We start from the raw sequence: 23,245 nt of genomic DNA on the forward strand, positions 1-23,245 counted from the left end.
ATACAGGAGCACCCAGATTCATAAAGCAAGTCCTTAGAGACTTACAAAGAGATTTAGACTCCCATGCAATAATAATGGGAGATTTTAACATCCCACTGTGAACATTAGACAGATCAATGAGACAGAAAGTTAACAAGGATATCCAGGAATTGAACTCAACTCTGCACCAAGCAGACCTAATAGACATCTACAGAACTCTCCAACCCAAATCAACAGAATATACATTCTTCTCAGCACCACATCACATTTATTCAAAAACTGACCACATAGTTGGAAGTAAAGCACACCTCAGCAAATGTAAAACAACATAAATTATAACAAACTGTACCTCAGACCACAGTGCAATCAAACTAGAACTCAGGACTAAGAAACTCAATCAAAACCGCTCAACTACATGGAAACTGAACAACCTGCTCCTGAATGACTACTGGGTACAAAACAAAATGAAGGCAGAAATAAAGACGTTCTTGAAACCAATGAGAACAAAGATACAATATACCAGAATCTCTGGGACACTTTTAAAGCAGTGTGTAGAGGGAAATTTATAGCACTAATTGCCCACAAGAGAAAGCAGGAAAGATCTAAAATTGACACCCTAACATCACAATTAAAAGAACTAGAGAAGCAAAAGTAAACACATTCAAAAGCTAGCAGAAGGCAAGAAATAACTAAGATCAGAGCAGAACTGAAGGAGATAGATACACAAAAAACCCTCCAAAAAATCAATGAATGCAGGAATTGGTTTTTTGAAAAGATCAACCAAATTGATAGACCGGTAAGAAGATTAATAAAGAAGAAAAGAGAGAAGAATCAAATAGACACAATAAAAAATGATAAAGGGAATATCACCACTGACCCCACAGAAATACAAACTACCATCAGAGAATACTATAAACAACTCTACACAAATAAACTAGCAAACTAGAAGAAATGGATAATTTCCTGGACACTTACACTCTCCCAAGACTAAACCAGGAAGAAGTTGAATCCCTGAATAGACCAAGAGTAGGATCTGAAATGGAGGCAATAATTAATAGCCTACCAACCAAAAAAAGTCCAGGACCAGACAGATTCACAGAAGAATTCTACCAGAGGTACAAGGAGGAGTTGGTACCATTCCTTCTGAAACTATTCCAATCAATAGAAAAAGAGGGAATCCTCTCTAACTCATTTTACAAGGCCAACATCATCTTGATACCAAAGCCTGAGAGAGATACAACAAAAAAAGAATGTTAGACCAATATCCCTGATGAACATCGATGCAAAAATCCTCAATAAAATACTGGCAAACTGAATTCAGTAGCACATCAAAAAGTTTATCCACCATGATCAAGAGGACTTCATCCCTGGGATGCAAGACTGGTTCAACATATGCAAATCAATAAACATAATCCAGCATGCAAACAGAACCAAGGACAAAAAACACATGATTATCTCAATAGATGCAGAAAAGGCCTTTGACAAAATTCAACAGCCCTTCATGCTAAAAGCCCTCAATAAACTCTGTATTGATGGAACGTATCTCAAAATAATAAGAGCTACTTATGACAAACCAACAGCCCATATCGTATTTAATGTGTAAAAGCTGGAAGCATTCACTTTGAACATCGGTACAAGACAAGGATGCCCTCTCTCACCACTCCTATTCAACATAGTATTGGAAGTTCTGGCTAGGACAATCAGGCAAGAAAAAGAAATAAAGAGTATTCAGTTAGGAAAAGAAGAAGTCAAATTGTCCCTGTTTGCAGGTGACATGGTTGTACATTTAGAACAGCCTATTGTCTCAGCCCAAAATCTCCTTAAGCTTCTAAGCAACTTCACCAAAGTCTCAAGATGCAAAATCAATGTGTAAAACTCACAAGCATTCTTATACACCAGTAACAGACAGAGAGCCAAATCATGAATGAACTCCCCTTCACAATAGCTTCAAAGAGAATAAAATACCTAGGAATCCAACTTACAAGGGATGTAAAGGACTTCTTCAAGGATAAACCACAAATCACTGCTCAGTGAAATAAAAGAGGACACAAACTAATAGAAGAACATACCATGCTCATGGATAGGAAGCATCAATATTGTGAAAATGGCCATGCTGCCCAAGATAATTTATAGATTCAATGTCATTCCCATTAAGCTACCAATGACTTTCTTCACAGAATTGGAAAAAACTTATTTAAAGTTCATATGGAACCAAAAAAGACCTCGCATTTCCAAAACAATCCTAAGCCAAATGAACAAAGCTGGAGGCATTATGCTACCTGACTTCAAACTACACTGCAAGGCTACAGTAACCAAAAGAGCATGGTACTGGTACCAAAACAGAGATATAGACCAAAGGAACAGAACAGAGCCCTCAGAAATAATACCATGCATCTACAGCCATCTGATCTTTGACAAACCTGACAAAAAGAAGAAATGGGGAAAGAATTCCCTATTTAATAAATGGTGTTGGGAAAATTGGCTAGCCATAAGTAGAAAGCTGAAAGGAGATCCTTTCCTTACTCCTTATACGAAAATTAATTCAATTTGGATTAGAGACTTAAATGTTAGACCTAAAAAGATAAAAACTCTAGAAGGAAACCTAGCTAATACCATTCAGGACATAGACATGTGAAAGGACTTCATGTCTAAAAACAAAAGCAACAGCAACAAAAGTCAAAATTGACAAATGGGATCTAATTAAACTAAAGAGCTTCTTCACAGCAGAAGAAACTACCATCAGAGTGAACAGGCAACCTACAGAATGGGAGAAAATTTTTGCAATCTACTCATCTGACAAAGGGCTAATATCCAGAACCTACAAAGAACTCAAGCAAATTTACAAACACAAAACAAACAACCCCATCGAAAAGTGGACAAAGGATATGAACAGACACTTCTCAAAAGAAGACATTCATTCAGCCAACAGACACATGAAAAAATGCTCATCATCACTAGCCATCAGAAAAATGCAAATCGAAACCACAATGAGATACCATCTCACACCGGTTAGAATGACTATCATTAAAAAATCAGAAAACAACAGGTGCTGGAGAGGATGTAGAGAAATAAGAACACTTTTACACTGTTAGGGGACTGTAAACTAGTTCAACCATTGTGGAAAACAGTGTGGCAATTTCTCAAGGATCTCAAACTAGAAATACCATTTGACCCAGCCATCCCACTGCTGGGAATATACCCAAAGGATTATAAGTCATGCTGCTATAAAGACACATGCACACATATGTTTATTGTGGCACTATTCACAATAGCAATGACTTGGAATCAACCCAAATGTCCATCAGTGACAGACTGGATTAACAAAATGTATCACATATACACCATGGAATACTATGCAGCCATAAAGAAGGATGAGTTCATATCCTTTATAGGGTAATGGATGCAGCTGGAAACCATCATTCTCAGAAAACTATCCCAAGAACAGAAAACCAAATACCACATGTTCTCACTCATAGGTGGGAATTGAACAATGAGATCACTTGGACACAGGAAGGGGAACATCGCACACTGGGTTTTATTGAGGGGAGGGGGGGGAAGAATAGCATTAGGAGATATACCTAATGTAAATGATGAGTTAATGGGTGCAGAACATCAACATGGCACATGTATACATATGTAACAAACCTGCATGTTGTGCACATGTACCCTAGAACTTAAAGTATAATTTAAAAAATTAAAATTTTTTTTAAAAAAAGAATGTTGAATATTGGCCACAAATCTCTCCTGGCTTCTGGGATTTTGGCTGAGAAGTCCATTTTTAGTCTGATGAGCTTCCCATTGTATGTAATTTTTCCTTACTCTCTAGCTGTCTTTTACATTTCTTTTTATTTTGACTTTAGAGAATCTGATAATTGTTTGTCTTGGGGATGATCTTCTCATGGATTATGTCACTGGGGTTTTTCGCATTTCTAAATTTGAATATTGGCCTCTCTGGCTAGATTGGAAAAGTTCTCATGGGTGATATCCTGAAGCATGCTTTCCAAGTTGTGTTCATTGTCCTCATCTTTTCCAGATACACCAATTACTCATAGACTCATTCTTTTCACATAATTCCATATTTCTTGAGGTTTTGTTCATTCATTTTTATTTTTTCTCTGTTATTGCCCACCTGTCATATTTCAGAAAGCCTGTCTTAAAGATCTGATAGTCATTTTTCACTTGTTTTACTTTGCTATTAATACTTGTGATTGCATTATAAAAGTCTTGTGGTGTTGTTTTCAACTCTATCAGGTAGGTTACATTTTCTCTTTACAGGCTACTTTGTTAACTTCTGCAATGTTTTATTATTATTTTTAGCTTTCTTACATTGGGTTACATTATACTCCTTTAGCTCAGCAAACTTTGTTTATATCCCTATTTTGAATTTTACTTCTGTCATTTCAGCCATCTTAGCCTCAGCCCAGTTCCAAAGCCTTGTTGGAGAAGTGATGCTGTAATTTGGATGAAACAATGCACTCTGTCTTTTTGAGTTTTCACTGTTTTTGTACTAATTCTTTCTTATTTTTGTGGGCTTATCTGCCTTCAGTTTTTGAGGTTGCTGGCCTTTTTTTTTTTTTTCTTTTCTTTCTTTCTTTTCTTTTATGCTATTTGATTGCCTTGAGGGTTTGTTTGTGATATAAGGTGGATTCAGCCAACTGGCTTTGTTTGTAGATGGGGCAGTCTTCAGTTCCCAGTTCCTGGACTGTATGCTTTAACTCTGGTGGACTTGAATTGAGCCCCAGCTTTGTTCTCTGGCTTTTCAAGGCTTTAAGCCTACTGTACTGGAGTGATCAAGGTGCGGCAACTGCAGTAGAGTGCTAGTGAGTGCAGGAGTGTCTGCCTCTTTCTGAGTGTTCACCACAGTGGTAGAAGCAAAGCAGTTGTAAGGGAAGTGGAAGGTCCCTGCTGCAGACTGTGTTATGTCACACTGGAGGTGGTGTTTGTTTAGAGTGGGGTGATTGCCAGCACAAGTCTGGGTGCCTTCTCTTTGCCCTGCTAGCAGAAGTGATCACTCAAAGTATGGGAGGATCCTGTCCTCTGTGCAGCATCAGCAAAAAGGTGGGCACTGGCCAGACAGGGATTTCTGCTTCTGTGCCCATCAAGGCTCTGTCTGCAATGCTGAAAAGACTGTCAGGGTGATTTGAGTGAATGTGGTGGGTGGGTGGGCATGGAGGGATGCACTGCACTCCTGTGTGCTGCTGGGTCAGGTACAGCAAAATCCACCCATGCAGACATGCATTCAGCAAAGTAGTGTGAGGAGTTTCTGTAGGATCAGCGGAAGCTGCAGTATGGTAGGGAACATGCAGACTGGTGCACAGTTGTAGGGGCTGCCTCCGTGGAACTCTCTATCAGTCAGGCCTGTTCCTCTATTGCAGAAACTATGGTGTGGGACCCCAGGACACCCAAGACTGCCCTGTAAGCAGGCATGACAAAGCTGGAGTCCCAGGAGAGTGTAGAAGATCAAGGAGTGCTCAAATCAGACCAGCCTCATCTGATGTGCAGGATCACCATGCAGGGATCGGATCTGACTCTTACCCAAGGGCTAGGGTATCTTATTCATCAAAGTTGAACTTACAGAGATGGCCACACTTTGCTACAGATTCTCCTGCACCCACCCCTCTGGACTCCACATCAGTTGGCTTGCTGCTTTGCTACTTTGTTTGTTCCTGTGACTTCATCTTAGAGAAATGAAAGTCAGCAGCTGCTCAGTGTCTTTGCTCCTTTGTTGGTCCAAGAGAGGCAAAGGAAATTCCTTGTAGAGGCAGTGGTAAAGAGACTTTCTGTTGCCCCAGAGGCTCTCTCCAAGGAGTTGTCAAGTTTCTACTATCTAGATAGATTTGGCAGGTGTTGGCTAGAGACCCAGACCTGGGAGATCTGCCTAATGAGAACATACAGGAGCAGGCAACTACATTACACTCTGGTCATTTTTCTGTAGGGCTGCTGCAGTGCGCTAGGGGCCCACTCCAGTCACTAGTCATCTCAGATTTTCTAGTACCTGGAGGTATCACCAGTGAAGGCTGAGAAACAGGAAAGATGGAAGCCTGCCCTTTTCTGTGGTAATTCCATCCCAGGGAGATATGGACCTTTTTCTGGCACAAACACTCTTCTAAGAGGTGGCTGGAGACCTCAGTTGGGAGATCAGACTCCTAGTCAGAAGGAATGGTATCAGGGACCTACTTAAGTTAGTCTAGCCACATTTTCATAAAGCAGCTGTGCTGCCCTGGGGTATACTTCAATCCCTGTTGCCTTGGACACTCCAAAGCTAGGAGGCTGGAATGGCTAAGTTGCCCAAACAGCAAAGATGTCAGTCAGCCCTGTCTCCTGGGGTCTCTTTACCAGGGATGCCTGGAAACTCTGTCAGCTGGTGAATGCCAGTGGTGGTAGCCAAAAATCCCTGTTGGGAGGCTCCACCCAGTAATGAGGACGAAGGTCAGGAACTCAATTGAAAAAGCAGTCTGGCTCCATTTTTATATGGTTGCTGTGTTCTTCTGGTGTATCATTTCCACCCCAGTCAGCTTGGGCTCTTCCAAGCTTACAGACCGGAATTGATAAGTCAATCAAACAGCAAAGATGTTGGCCCATACCTCTTTCTGAGATCTCTGCTACAGGGAGTTTTCAAATCTCTATAGACCCAAGAACACTGATGGGAGTGGCTGGTGTCTCCTGTTGGGAAGTCGTACCCAGTGAGGAGGAATAGAATCTGGTAGCTGCTGAAAGAAGCAGTCTGGCAATGTTTTTGGAGAGCAGATGTGCAGCAACTGGTGGATTCCTTCCACCACCAGTACATTTGAACTCTCCAAAGCTTGAAGGACAGAACAGCTAAGTTGCCCAAACAGCAAAAATGGCAGCCCGCTCTACACATCACACCTCAGCTGAAGGTGCTGTATATAAATTATATGTAAACAAAGTATATAAAAAATATTTGAACCATGTTTTGTTATTTTATCTTTAGTTCTGTGTCAAACATAATGCAGAAACATGAACCTCTCATGATTACGTTTCTGGAAACTCTTCTAAAATAAATCACATAAAACAAGTGATGTGTCCATACAAGAACATTGATATTAGCTCAACGATAGCACTTATAAACATAAAAGGGACATCAAACACACTTGGGTAAACAGGTTGTCTACCTTCATTTATCTTCTTGCCATCTACATGCTCAGACTGTTAATCTAATGATAATATATTTACTTTGAAGTGTAAAAGTTACATTTGAACTTTGTGATTTATTTATCCGTGGTTACAACCATAAGGAATGATAGAAAGAAACAGAAAATGGGAGAAAGTGATTTATCCATAGATATAACCATAAGAAATGACAGAAAGAAACAGCAAATGAGAAAAAGCATTGCATTGCACCAGGAAGTGTATGAAGTAGACTTCAGATTTTTTGCTGATACAGCTGACCTGTTACATTAGTTCTGGGAGTTGTGGAAAGGTACTGGTGTGGCCCACAGATTTCAGTCATTGGATGAATATAGAGACAATCATGGATGAGCTTGTCCAGAGGGGTCATGAGGTGACTGTATTGGCATCTTCAGCTTCCATTTTTTTATCCCAACAGTCCATCTACTCTTAAACTTGAAGTTTATCCTGCATCTTTAACTATAACTGACTTTGAGGATATCATCATGATCAGACCTTCCAAAAGAAACATTTTGGTCATATATTTCACAAGTACAAGAAATCATCTGTACATTTAATGACATAATTAGAAGGTTCCGTAAGGTGGAGTTTCAAGTAAGAAACTTATGAAGAAACTACAAGAGTCAAAATTTGATGCTGTTCTTGCAGATGTGATTGTTCCCTGTGGGAAGCTGCTGGCTGAGCTATTTAGCATACCCTTTGTGTACAGTCTCCCCTTCTCTGCTGGTTACACACTTGAAAAGCATAGTGGAGGGTTTCTATTTCCACCTTCCTAAATACCTGTTGTTATGTCAGAATTAAGTGACCAAATGACTTTCATGGAGAGGGAAAAAAAAATATGATCTATGTGGTTTATTTTCCATTTTGGTTGCAAACATTTAATATGAAGAAGTGGGATCCGTTTTCCAGTGAAGTTCTAGGTAAGTAAATTTTTCAATTGGTAACATGGAGATTAACTTTCCTGTGTCTTTGAAGCTGAGCTTATATAAAGCAATAAAGTCAGGGTACTTGGTGTTTTAAATTTGGTTTTCTTTTGTTTGTTTGTTTGTTTGCTTTTGGTGTAGTCTTTCTCTGTCTTCCAGGCTGGAGTGCAGTGATCCAATCTCAGTTCACTGCTAGGATTACAGGAATGTGTCAGCACACTTGCCTAATTTTTTGTATTTTTAGTAGGTAGGGGGTTTCACCATGTTGGACAGGCTGGTCTCAAACTCCTGAGCTCAAGTGATATGCCTGCCTCGGCCTTAGAAAGTGCTGGGATTATAGGCATGAGCCACCACATGGGGATGGTAGTGGAGTTTTTGAAAGTGAATTTATGAAATGAAAACACAAGATGATCTATCAATTGTAAAATATTATAGCAAAGTTTAAATTATAAGGTCAGTTAAAACCCTGTGGCCATTGCTCACACAGAACATTCTAGGAAGTCATAAACCTGTAAATTAGTGCACCTAATATTTCTTTAAACAACCACACACCTGTTTTACTATTACTTTTTTTCATTTTAAAAAAAGTCAGACCCATCCACAAACATCTTACTGAATGCACACATGTTGATGGAGTAGTTACTCAATTTTCTACAACAACTATCTATGCAACATTGCAGAAATTATTTTTCCTTGTATAGCTCAGTTTCCTTATTCTGAAATTAAAATATGTCCCCATGTCACCAGAAGGTTTCCTTCACAGTTGAGAGAAATAGTGCCTCTATCTCAAAGGCAAAAACCACTAAGGGTAATTTGCAGTTTCTAATGTCTATACATTCCTTCACTAAAAGATTGGAAATCATTTATTTTAAGATCAATCATCTTGTTGAAGTCTGAACATTGTTATATCTATGTAGTTTTTTTTTTTTGAAACTATGTGTATTACAAAATATGAGTCATATTTAGGTTGGGTACAAATCTCTATTTGAATAAGTTCTCAAAATTTTCTATCTGTAATTTGCAAATATATTTACTTAAAAGCTAATATGATTAATACCCTAGCATGAATCAAAAGCAGTAGTGGGTACAAGGATTTCAGCCACACTCTCAAAATAGCCCACAGTTCACTTGAATGACCAAAGATAAAAGGATTAGCTTAATGAACTGTGGAAATGAGACTATTTCTTAGAAAATTGTTTTTATGGGTACATCAGAATTAGTTGATCGTGGAGCTCAAAGAGTTATTTAAATGTTTATATGCTACTATTGAAGTTTTAAAGGGTAAATAAATGGATGTTTACTTCTCTCTAGATTATTTTAGTAATTGTTTATGATTGTGAGTATTCTGATGTAACATTGGCTACGATGTACTTGACCCTCAAAATTCTCTTATCACTTTGCTTTTCTTATAAATACACACGAGCAAAATACATACTACATAAAATATAAATTATGCTTATAATATTTGACTATATGTTTATGTATTTCAAAGTACAGACACGTTGCCTACATTTTTGCCTACATTATTCTAATCCCTTTCAGAAAATTACCTAATGTAATTATCTTGTGTCTTCCATCTTTTTTTTCCTTTTTTTTCTCAGGAAGACCCACTACCTTATCTGAGACAATGGGGAAAGCTGACATATGGCTTACTCAAAACTCCTGGGATTTTCAAATTCCTCATCCACTCTTACCAAATGTTGATTTTGTTGGAGGACTATACTGCAAACCTGCCAAACCCCTACCTACGGTAAAGATAATTTTGTTGGTTTTGTTTTGTTGGCTTTGAATTTTTAGTGGGGATAATTCTACAGTCTTCATGCAGAGTGTTTGACTTACACAGAAAGAAAGATGGACAGTGGGCAGGGTAAAGCAGATACCAACTAGGAACTCGTGTACATGTTGACTTGTTGATACCATCACAAGTACGTGAGTTTCATCATTATTATAGATAGAGAGGGATATTAAGAAGACTTTGAAAATAGGGTTGGTTAAATATAAGCCTTGATTATGCAACACATAAGAAGGTGTTGGTCATTCATTAAAAGAATGTTTATAAAAAGTTTAACACAAACCACAGGCAAGAGGAAAAAAAATCAGATAGTTTCTGTCCCCACACACATTACATTCTATTTCAAAAGACAGAATATGTGCAAGTAATAAAAATTGTGCAAAAGCTTTTATCTCAAGGAAAAATCCAATGCCAAGATAGCATCAGTGCAGATAATAGAAAGTATCCTGGACTCACTGATAATGAAGCTGAGAGCTGAACAATGTGCAGAAATTGGTGAAATAATGAGGGGTCAGGAAAACACAAAAAAGAAAAGAAGGGAAAGTATTGAGGAAAGTTCTCAAGACTCTAAGTTGAGTTTGCAGGGAACGGCTGAGTGAGAATCAGATGATGCTGAGAGGCAAGTTAGAGCCAGATGCTTATTAGGAGCTAACTTATTTATTAAGCATATTTGAGAACTACTAAAAAGAGTTAGGAAATGAAGATATATGATAAGGTAATTTAAAAAAAGAAACAAAAAAAAAGAGCAAACCATTTGGAAAATTTTGCATGGAATCTGGTAGCAGATGACGGAAAAGTGAACTACAATGTTGATAGAAATAATCATGCCTACATTTACAGTAATACTACCCACTTCATATTGTGTTTTGTGGAAAAAATGTTAATACAGACAAAACACTTAAAATGTCTCTGTTATATATTCAATGATTGAGAAAGATTAATTTTGCAATTGTGATTATTTTGTTATGATTACTAACACTACTAATTACCTAACATGTGCAAGTCACTTGAGGTATCATTCTTCATTTAACAGAACCAGATTGTTCAGCACATCAAGATTACATTCTCTTGAGAAGTCGTGGATGACAGATATATTGTGGACTTGAATAAAAATAGACATACTGTCTTTGCCAGTAAGATGGGAAAGCTGCACATGTGCCCTAGAATTTAAAGTATAATAATAATAAAAAAGAAAGCTATTCTAAAATTCTACTGTAAGTGATGCAGATCTTAAGTATTCTAACTTAAAAGAGTAACTCAATGATATAAATATGTACCCCTAATAATATTTGCAGCTAAATCTATTGTTCACTTGATTTTATTCCAAAATGTAACTCATTCTACGCTGGGATACCAGAGTTTTACATCTTAGATCAGAAACATGCCCTATTAGAGAAGGTGTTTTCAGTCTTATGACGAGCAACTCAGTACAGCTTCCTGGTGGAACTTGTGTCTAGACACCAAAGCTCCCTACAGAAAAGCAGGGAGAAAATGAACGATCCAATTATTATAAATACCAAATAGTTGCTATCACTTGTATCAGTATAGTAGTAAACTTAGTTTACAGTAATGAAAGAATTCTACTTAGAAGATGATATTCTTTTCAAAGGAACACAAGACCCTCATACATTTTAAATTAATATCACACTTTTAAGACATATGTAGAAAGTAAGCATTCTTTAGAACATTATTAAGCAATCTCTTAAGATTTTTGTCTATAACAAACTGAGAATTTATTCCATAGTTAAAATACAGTATCTATGTTGAATGCAAATTGTATGTGCTTTATAATTTTTGAAAGAGACAAAAGCTGAGGTAAGACTAATAAAAATTCTATGCCACCCTATCCTACTATTGAAAGAGTTCCCTATTCACATTAAGGGAAAGTGATAGTGCTAATAGGAGGCAGAAGATAGTAGGAGGTGTAGAAGGAGAAGAAAAAGGATGATCAGTAGTAAATAGTGATAATTCCTAAGAGTAACTGTTGTTATTAAGTTGCAGAAAGATTTGAATGAAAATCAATGGTTGTAAAATTGGTTCTCTAATTGTTTATTATGTAGAACAATTGTTAACCAAAGTTGTTTCCTTTTCAATTAAATATTAGATTCTCAGAATATGTGTGTATGTTTTAAGAGAAAAAGACACTTGGCAAAATGTTTCTAGTGATTTAAAAATGCAAATAACCATTGGTTTCACAATATAGTCTCATGTAATCATACTGAGAAAAAGTAAGTCAAGATGTGTGTATTTAATATTTATGGAAAATATTCATAAAATTAACTTTGGAAGTAATCCAACATCTTAAATGAAGGAATGATTTAAAACTTTTACTATATGCAAATGTCTAACCTGCATCATGCAATTTAAGCTTGCCACGTAATCCAACCTCATATAGTTTCTGTACATTTTGGATTAGGCTTATCTGAGTGATGTTCAGGGTATGATTCAGAGAAAGAACGGCCTAGACTGACAGACTTAGTCCAAGTTCCCACCTGCCAGGTAGATTTAGAGAAAGAGTAAAAGCAGCCTCCCTTACTGGACTGGGCCCAGCCAATGTCTGAAGCAGGAAGATTAAAGAGAAAGGATGGGGATAAATCCTGACCTGAAGGTGGATGCTGTGCTGCATAAAATGTGGTCCCACAGGGAGTCAGCACTATCAGATTAACAACTCCTCCCAATGGAGGCCACAGAAGGAATTATAGGAAGGAGTCAAAGAGAAGGAAGCCAGGTGGGGGAACAGGTTCAGATGTTCCCTCCATAGAACATAGTAGGAAACATATTTTCTTCTATATAGAATAAAAAGGTGACATTTGTGTATTTGTCAATTACTTTTTAGTTGCCTATCTGATGTAGTCTTCTTGTAATGACCTATACTAATGTGTTTTGCTGAAAACTCAGTTAGTTTAATATTGATAAAACAAGTAAAAGTTAAACACTGTAAATTATTGTTCAGTTTATGAGGATTGCTTGGGAGTTCCTCAGTTAGTAACTTAAACATAAAAATGTCTTAGCTATAGTAGAACATATTAATCACTGTTGTCAACACTTTGTAACACATTGTCTAAATGTTAACAATCAGTTAATCAAATTAAGAAAAACACAATTTTGAATTTATTCAACAGCTCTATCTTTATTTATGATACCAAAGGTTCCTCATTTCAATGCTGAAACAGCAACCAAAATTAGCAATACCGATAATACTCTGAATTTGTCTCAGAAATTGTCCCTTGAAATTTCTCCTCGAAGTAGTGCTTGATAATTTGTAATTTGAAAGAAGTTATATATACTCCCTTTGTAGCATTAATTTATTTCTTACAATTAGCTTATTTTATCAACTAGCTTTTTTGTCAAAGAACACAAAACTCTAATATAATAACTTATAGACAGGCGGAATTACATGAAATACTTCCTATGTTACTTAAAAAATGAATAAATTAATATTCAATGTGGATGATGAAAACTAGTATGAAATACATAAAACAAAATAAACATAACATAGGTCATTACTAAATTGTTACTGCTTATTCTGACTAGAATTATAATGACTATTTTAATTTTTTTCATGAATATAATTTTTTAGAATTTTTATGTGTTTAAAATTAAATTTATTTTATTTTTTAACTTTCATTTTAAATTCAGGCCTACAGGAGCAGGTTTCTTACATAGATAAATCTGTGCCATGGGGGTTTGTTTTACAGATAGTTTAATCATCCAGGCATTATGACCAGAACCTATTAGTTATTTTACCCGATCTTCTCTCTCCTCCTGCCTTCCACCCACCAATACACCCCAGTGTATGCTGTTCCCTGCTATGTTTCCATGCGTTCTTATCTTTTAGCTTCCACTTAATAGTGAGAACATGTGATATTTGGATTTCTGTTTCTATGCTAATTTCCTAAGGATAACGGCCTCCAGCTCCATCTATATACCTGTAAAATATAAAATCTTGGGGTTTTTTTAATGACTGCATAATATTCCATGGTGTATATGTACACCATTCCATTTCCTTTATTCAGTCAATCATTGATAGGCATTAAGATTGATTCCATATCTTTACTATTGTGAATACTACTGCTATTAATAAACATGTGTATATGTACCTTTATAAGAGAATCATTCTTCATCCTTTGCGTATATACCCACTAATGAGATAGGTGAGTTGAATTGTATTTTAGCCTCTAGGTTTCTGAGGAAGTGCCACACTGTCTTCCACAATGGTTGAACCAACTTACACTCCCACTAACAGAGTATAAGCATTCCTTGTTCTACACAGTCTCACTAGCATGTACTACCTTTTGAGCTTATAATAGTCGTTATGACTGGTGCAAAATAGTATCTATTGTGATTTTGATTTGCATTTCTCCAATGAGCAGTGATGTTAAGCTTTTTTCAAACGATGGTTGGCCACACATGGGTCTTCTTTCCAAAAGCTTAACAATTTTCTAAATACTTGAAATTTCATCTATAATCTCATTTTTCCAAGGTATTATTTGGAAAATCCTGATTTCCTTACACATTTAATTAATTACAGAAGTTAAGAAAATGAAATGTTGGCATTCTATTTACATCAGTCTTTGAGTAATTTTATTACCCGACATCCCTGAACTCATTCTTAATATCTTTAGTGTTCTAACATTCTATAACTTTGGAGTTATACTCATGGAATAAGATATTTTTTTTATTGTAACAGGTTCTGTGGAGATTTGATGGGAATAGACCACATGCGTTAGGACTCAGTACCCAGGTGTACAAGTGGATACCCCAGATTGACCTTCTTGGTATGACTCTGGAGTACAAATACTGAATATATTAGTAAGAGCCCATTAGAGCGTTAATTATTAATCATGTAATAAGGTTATTGAAAATGTGTTATGGAAAAACTTAAAAATAAAATGAAACTTCTTTATATTTATTTTCCATTCCTATGGGGAAAATAATAAGCTATAATTGTTGGCATTTTATGATATACATTCACATTCTTTATTGTCAGAATCAGAGTATTTTTATTTCAGGTGTTATTACGTCTCACAGAATTGTTTGCAACTTCATAGATTGTCTCTTTGTCTCCTATTTCTGTAATTTTACACCTGTTCTTTCTTTTTATGCAGTTATTTCAAATGACACTAAAAATAACAGCTCTTCTGCTATCACCAGGGACTCTGCATTTTCTGTAGGATTAAATTCCTAATCTTAATCATAACATGATGACACATTTCATGATGAAGTGTGACCTGTCCTTCCGCAATCCTAGCACCACCACCACCCCACTGCCTGCTGCCTTGCACATCTCACATTTCACATTCTGTGACTGCATGTAGGAGAACACATTCTTACATGTTCATCTCTTTTCTTTGCTTCTTTTTTCTTTCTTTCTTTCTTTTTTTTTTTTTTTGCACATTTTATTTAGATTGCACTTTTTCTTTAGTCCAACTGGTAATGTTGTTTATTTTTTTTTTCAGTCTGAAGTCACACACACCATATAGCTTTCACTTACATCTCCAGCAGAAGTAGGCACTCCTTCCTCTGAAGTTTGAAACACAATTTTAATTTAGTTCAACGTTTTAACTAGAAAACACTGTCACTTGAGCATTTAGTTGTTCATTCCTCATTTTATTCCTATGAATAATATTGCTAAAATTTTTCCAATCCAAAGTCATCCAAAAACTAGTGCTTTTTTTACTCATGATGGATCCAATGGCATCACGAGGTGATCTACCATGGGATCGCTATGGTGGACATTCCATTGTATGAGGAGGATCAATCTGATAACATTACACAAATGAAGGCCAGGGGAGCAGCTATTAGATTGAACTTCAACACAGTGTCAAGTACAGACTTATTCAATGCACTGAAGACAGTAATTAATGACCCTTTTTGAGTGTAACAATATTTTTTTACTAGGTGGTATTTACAGATACCATATCTTCTCAATAGTAGGTATGGGTTTCATCCTTTTTTTAAGAGACTAATTTTGAAAGAATTTATATGATGTAATAAATCGGAAATCATCTTATATTTTTGAGTGGTTACTTAAAAATCGTGTTTTGAACTCCACACATGTAATGGGTATCATATAGTGAAACAATGTTCTACACAAAAATAATTATAAAGTAATATAGCTAATACAAAAAAGACAGTTTTTTTATTTTTATTTTTTTAAACTTTAAGTTCTAGGGTACATGTGAACAACCTGCAGGTTTGTTACATATGTATACATGTGTCATGTTGGTGAGCTGCACCCATTAACTCATCATTTACATTAGGCATATCTCCTAATGTTATCCCTCCCCCTCCCCTTGCCCCCTCCCAAAATAGGCCCCTGTGTGTGATGTTCCCCTTCCTGTGTCCAAGTGATCTCATTGTTCAATTCCCACCTATGAGTGAGAACATGTGGTGTTTGTTTTTCCGTTCTTGTGATAGTTTGCTGAGATGATGGCTTCCAGCTGCATCCATGTCCCTACAAAGGACACAAACTCATCCTTTTTTATGGCTGCATAGTATTCCATGGTGTATATGTGATACATTTTCTTAATCCAGTCTGTCACTGATGGACATTTGGGTTGATTCCAAGTCTTTGTTATTGTGAATGGTGCTGCAATAAACATACGTGTGCATGTGTCTTTATAGCAGCATAATTTATAATCCTTTGGATATAAACCCAGTAATGGGATGGCTGGGTAAAATGCTATTTCTAGTTCTAGATCCTTGAGGAATCATCACACTGTTTTCCACAATGGTTGAACTAGTTGACATTCCCATCAACAGTGAAAAAGTGTTCCTATTTCTCCACATCCTCTCCAGCACCTGATGTTTCCTGACTTTTTAATGATTGCCATTCTAACTGGTGTGAGATGGTATCTCATTGTGGTTTTGATTTGCATTTCTCTGACAACGAGTGATGATGAGCCTTTTTTCATGTGTCTGCTGGCTGTATGAATGTCTTCTTTTGAGAAATGTCTGTTCATATCCTTTGCCCACTTTTTGATGTTTTTTTTTTTTTTTTGCTTTGTAAATTTGTTTGCGTTCTTTGCAGGTTCTAGATATTAGCCCTTTGTCAGATAAGTAGATTTCAAAAGTTTTCTCCCATTCTGTAGGTTGCCTGCTCATTCTGATGGTAGTTTCTTTTGCTGTGCAGACGTCATTTAGTTTAATTAGATCCCATTTGTCAATTTTGGCTTTTGTTGCCATTGCTTTTGTTGTTTTAGACATGAAGTCTTTGCCCATGTCTATTTCCTGAATGGTATTATCTAGGTTTTCTTCTAGGGTTTTTATGGTTTTAGGTCTAACATTTATGTCTCTAATCCATCTTGAATTAATTTTCCTATAAGGAGTAAGGAAAGGATCCAATTTCAGCTTTCTACTTATGGGTAGCCAATTTTCCCAGCACCATTTATTAAATAGGGAATCCTGTCCTCATTTCTTGTTTTTGTAAGATTTGTCAAAGATCAGATGGCTGTAGATGTGTGATATTATTTCTGAGGACTCTGCTCTGTTCCATTGGTCTATATATCTGTTTTGGTACCAGTACCATGTTCTTTTTGGTTACCATAGCCTTGTAGTATAGTTTGAAGTCAGGTAGCGTGATGCCTCCAACTTTGTTCTTTTGGCTTAGGATTGTCTTGGCAATGTAGGGTCTTTTTTGGTTCCATATGAACTGTAAAGCAGCTTTTTCCAATTCTGTGAAGAAAATCACTGGTAGCTTAATGGGGATGGCATTGAATCTCTAAATTACCTTGGGCACTATGGCCATTTTCACGATATTTATTCTTCCTATCCATGAGCATAGTATGTTCTTCCATTTGTTTGTGTCCTCTTTTATTTCACTGAGCAGTGGTTTGTAGTTCTCCTTGAAGAGGTACATCCCTTGTAAGTTGGATTCCTAGGTATTTTATTCTCTTTGAAGCTATTGTGAATGGGCGTTCATTCATGATTTGGCTCTCTGTTTGTCTATTACTGGTGTATAAGAATGCTTGTGAGTTTTGCACATTGATTTTGTATCCTGAGACTTTGTTGAAGTTGCTTATCAGCTAAAGGAGATTTTGGGCTGAGATGATGGGGTTTTCTAGATATACAATCATGTCATCTGCAAACAGGGACAATTTGACTTCTTCTTTTCCTAAAAAGACAGTTTTTTAAAACATCATATAATCAATTCACAGTAGAAAGGAAGAATAAACATAAAGGAATATGATGAAATATTTTAACTAAATATCTAAAATCTCTAAAAGCATAACTACTTTCTTGATGAAAAATTCTTTTTTATTGTTTCCATTATTGTAACACGTTTAATAATTACATGTGATTTCCATGACTTAAAACCCACCTATTTAAGGTGTAAAATCCCAATATATTTAGAATGTTTATGAGTCATGAAGCCATCTGGAATCATACAATTTAGGGTGTTGTATAAGTGACTTCTTTCACTGAGCATAATTTTTGGGGGGTTTTTTTATGGTTTTTAGATTCATTCACATTGTAGTGTGTATTTTCATATTTTTTGCAGCAGTATAATATTTTATAGTATGGATATGCCATATTTTCTTTGTTCACTTATCACTTCATTGGCCTTTTGATTGTTTCCAATTGTGGCTTCTAGGAACATTACTACACATGTTTTTGCATAAACATGTTTTTCTTTGGAATTGATACTATAAATGGAATTGCTGGCTCATGTCTAAACTGTATGCTTATGAAGAATTATTAAACTGTTTTCCAAAGTACTTGTTATATTTGTCATTGCCACCAACAAAGCAAGAGGGTTCCAATTCCCCCACACAGTGGCCAACACGTGTTATTATCTTTTTGTTATAGCCTTCTTAGTGGGTGTGAAATGATCTCTCGTGATTTTCGATTGAATTTTCATTACAACTAAAAATGTGGAGCATTGTTATATGTGCTTATGGACCATATATCTTCTTTGGAAAATTGTCTATTCCAATCCTTGAAACATTTTTAAACTTTGCTACTTGTCCCATTATTGACTTTTAAGAACTATTTATATATCATGAATAGAATCTTAGATATATAATTTTCAAATATTTTGTTTCATTCTTGGTGTGCTAACTTTTTATTTTTTTAATAATGGCTTTTGAAGTACAAAAAATTTAATTTTAATAAATTAAAATTTTAATAATTGATTTATTTATACTCCAAAGGATACGGCGTGCAAAATGTCTACCCAGTCCAGCTACCATCAATGCAGCATTTATAACTACTATCAATAATGTTTTTATGTAAGAAAGTTATCACCTAAAGGTATGCTTTTATAACAGAATGTACCATAAAACCGGTTGGACCAATATAAAAGAAATATAAAATAAGGTGGTTTATTTAAATGCAAATATACAGACACTTCCATTAAATCTAAACAGACTTTAAAAAGAGGAGCAAATAATGAAAAATGACAGAAATGGAACCTTATAATGTAACATGATACATACACACACACGCATGCATATATATATATAAATATATGCACATGTATGTATTATATATACAAACTGGAAGACACATTTTCTTAGAGCATATTGAATTGTTAATAATTATTTGAAGTGACATGTGGTGGGCCAGAAATCAAGACTCAGTAAATTTGAAAAGATTCAATATCATAAACAATATCTGATCCAATCTTAATGGAAGAAAGGGAGATTTTTAAAAAATATAACTAAAATATCTTTAATTTTGGAAATTAAGAAAACACACTTCAAAAACATTTAAAGTCGTGTCTCAGCCTCCCCAGTAACTGGGATTACAAGCATGCACCACCATGCCCAGCCAATTTTGTATTTTTAGTACAAACAGGGTTTCACCATATAGGTCAGGCTGGTTTCAAACTCTTGACCTCAGATGATCCACCCACCTTGGTCACCCGAAGTACTGGGATTACAGGCATAAGCCATTGCTTGAACCCAGGAGTTGGAGGATGCAGTGAGCCAAGATCGTGCCATTGCACTCCTGCCTGGGCAACAAGAGCAAAACTGTTTCCAAAAATAAATTTAATAAATAAATAAAACTTTAAAAATTAAAAATTTAAAAAAAAAAAAAAAACAAAGTCAGGAAGTGAATTGTAATTATCCATGCACTTTTCTCTCAGCAATTCTACTTTCAATTATATACCCAACAGATATGTATACATATGGAAACTTAGTGCTGTATATGACATGGACAGGAAACAGGAAAATACTGGGTAGAAGTGGTTGGTTCCCCTGCAAATGTCCCACCCTCAAGCCTGAAAACTCTTGGCCCTAAATGAGAAGAGACATTCTGTTTTTGAGGCCCAAAGTTGCTGTTTGCCCACCATACACCCCTATTCTGTACCCATACAAACCCCAACGCCCCAGCACGAACAGAAGAGCAGAAGAATGGCAGAATGGTGCATCAGAGAGAAGAGAAGGAATTTCTGAATATCGAGAGTAGTTCAGCTGAAGACGGTTGGAGAGGAGAGGAGATTGGATGCTGGATGACCAAACTCCAGAGGAAGATCATCTTCCCACTCCATCACCATTCCGGCTCCCTATTCATCCCACTGAGAGCCAGCTCCACCACTCAGTAAAACCCCTGCATTTGTCCTCCAAGTCCATATGCGACCTGATTCTTCCCGGATGCTGGACAAGGACCTGAGTACTAACAGGACACTGAACTGGTTAACACTTAAGCCATCAGTCTATGGTAAGGCTAAAAGAGTACACCAACACATACCCACTTGGGCTTCAGGAGTTGCAGACACCCACCCCTGTATGCTGCCGTGGCACCAGAGCCCAGGGGTGATCACCCAGGCTCCTGCACTTGCCTGTCTGCATGCTCCCTCTCCCGTAAGGGGCTTGAACGTGCATGGTGACTGAACAGATGAGCCACACAGCTGTCACACATATTGTGGGGGGGGGGGGGGGGGGGGAGAAAGAACTCGTGCATTTCATAAACCAGAATGTTTATGACAGAATTATTAATATTGTCCAAAAATTGTTAGTAGCCCAAATGTCTATTACTCATAAAATGATGACATAATCTGTGGTTTAGCCATCAATGAAATACTACACAGGAATGGTATTAACCAACAACTACTACACAAAAGTTTTAAAAAATAGACTCTAATGAATATATGTTATATAATTCAGTTACATAAACAAAGAAAACTAATGTACAATATTGGAAGTCAGGCTACTATTTAATTGGAGGACAAAAGTAGTGACTAAATGGTTCAGGACAAGAGAGTTATTCTAGGCAGGTTGTGACATCCTACACCATGATCTGAAGAGTAGGTAAATTGGTATCTTCAAGATAATGTTCAAGATGATCTTACACTTTTCACCTATTCACTTAGTGTATATATATTTATCTTTTGGCTTTAATATTTGAAGGTTTATTTTACAGGATATATAATGTACTTAAAATTATGGGACTCAAATATCAAAATAAGCATAAAACAATAGAGAAAATCCTAGAGGTTCCATCATAGTGTGGCCAGGAAAAGCCTCTCTTAGAGGTAACACTTAGAGGGAAGCCTCAAAAAGAGATAGAGGCGTGCCTTGGGTTGTTGTAAGAAAGAATGTTCCAGGAGTATGAGAGAGGGGGCAAAATGTGTAAAGATGCTCTGGTGAGAACACTTTTGGCACCCTAAAGAAAAATAGAGGGCCAATGTCTCTAGAAGACCTAGTGTGTATGAAAAAAGTGTTAGGAGAAGAACTTGCCAGTGTTTGACATTGTAGTGTCCTGTAGGCCAAATAAGAGAGTTGGATTTTATTCTTAAATATGATGAGAAGTCAGGCAAAAATCTTAACTAGGGGAGTGGCAAAATCTGACTTTTATTTCAAAAATATCATTTTGGCTACTGTGTAGGAAACTGTAGGAGACAAAAGGTAGGATAGAAGCAGAGTGACTGGCTATGAGGCATTTCACTCACCGTGACACAATTCCTTTTTGGAACTTAAACATGATAATTCTCAAATTCTATTTTTCACTATCTTTCCTAAAGCACTTAAAATTGCTCATGACGTTGCCCACGTTCTCATATGCCTGTTTGAAAATTAAAAGAGTATAATTGGATTGTCCACAACACAAAGGATAAATGTATAAGGGAAGGATACCTTATTCTCCATGATGTGATCATTTCACATTGCAGCCTGTATCAAAACGTCTCATGCAACCCATAAATATATACACCTGGTAAATACCCACAAAAACTAAAAATTAACAAACCAAAAAATAATAATAAAATGACTTATATTTGTTTTGCCTGTAAGAAATTAATTTTCCTGACTTTCTGTTTTACTTTATAAAATTTGTCAGTGATAAAATTCCAATGTAAAAGCCAAATTTTCTATGATTACTCAAACTAAATTGTAAAAATTTTATGTCAATTAAACGTAATTTACTTTGAATCATTTGGCACTTTAAAAACCTTTCATGTGCCGGGCGCAGTGGCTCATGCCTGTAATCCCAGCATTTTGGGAGGCTGAGGCGGGTGGATCACCTGAGGTCAGGAGTTCGAGACCAGCCTGGCCAATATGGAAAATCCCTGTCTCTCTCTACTAAAAATCCAAGAAGTAGCCAAGCATGGTGGCGTGAGCCTGTAATCCCAGCTACTTGGGGAACTGAGGCAGGAAAACCTCTTGACACCATGAGAGGTGGAGGTTGCAGTGAGCTGAGCCTGCACCTCTGCACTGCAGCCTGGGCAACAGAGTGAGACTCTGTTTCAATAAATAAATAAATAAATAAAATAAAAATAAAAACCTTACATGGACTTGATATGCTCAAGAAAATAAACTTACTTTCAATTTTGATATCTCTATGTTTATCCTTCAGATATAAAGAGAACACTATGAAGTTATCAAGAATTTGTGATGCTCAACCAGTAAAGGTTGGGCAGTCTTCTGGATTGAATTTGTCAGGCACCATGAAGGAGCCAAGCACCCTCAGGTTGCAGCCCACGACATCACCTGGTTCCAGTACCACTCTTTGGATGTGATATGTTTTATTTCTGGAAATTTGCTAGAACTGGAAAGAAGGGATAAAGAGATTAGCTGTATTTGAGTCTTGAAGCTGGGAAACCAGATAGATGGGACTTCTTCAGTTTATTCCAACAAGAAAGGTTATGATGCAAGATTCCTTTCTTTCTGTGACAGAAAATCTGTTTAAAACTTACTTACGTTGTCAAATAAAAATTTGTTTTCATAGATTTAATACCTGTTTAACGGTTAGAAATACTTTTTGTCAAGAGGGAAATTATTGGCAAAATTATTAAATAGTATAAAGCCATACGAGCTGATATTTAAATTTGTCGAGCTTATATTGAAATTTGTTGCTCCCATTCACAGGTTCCGTGAAGTAATTTTTACAGAGTTTAAGTACATTTCACATATTTTACTTAAACACAAGAATATTAAGAAGTCCACTGACAGTATTG

General features: G+C 36.3%; 1 pseudogene; it reads left to right on the top strand.

Annotated features, from left to right (window-relative positions):
* Nucleotides 1-6,820: 6,820 nt before the first annotated feature.
* Nucleotides 6,821-22,872, top strand: LOC112624322 (annotated as a pseudogene).
* The last annotated feature ends 373 nt before the right edge of the window (nucleotides 22,873-23,245 follow it).

The sequence above is a fragment of the Theropithecus gelada genome, chromosome 5 (assembly GCF_003255815.1).
Source record: "Theropithecus gelada isolate Dixy chromosome 5, Tgel_1.0, whole genome shotgun sequence".
Lineage (NCBI taxonomy): Eukaryota > Metazoa > Chordata > Mammalia > Primates > Cercopithecidae > Theropithecus > Theropithecus gelada.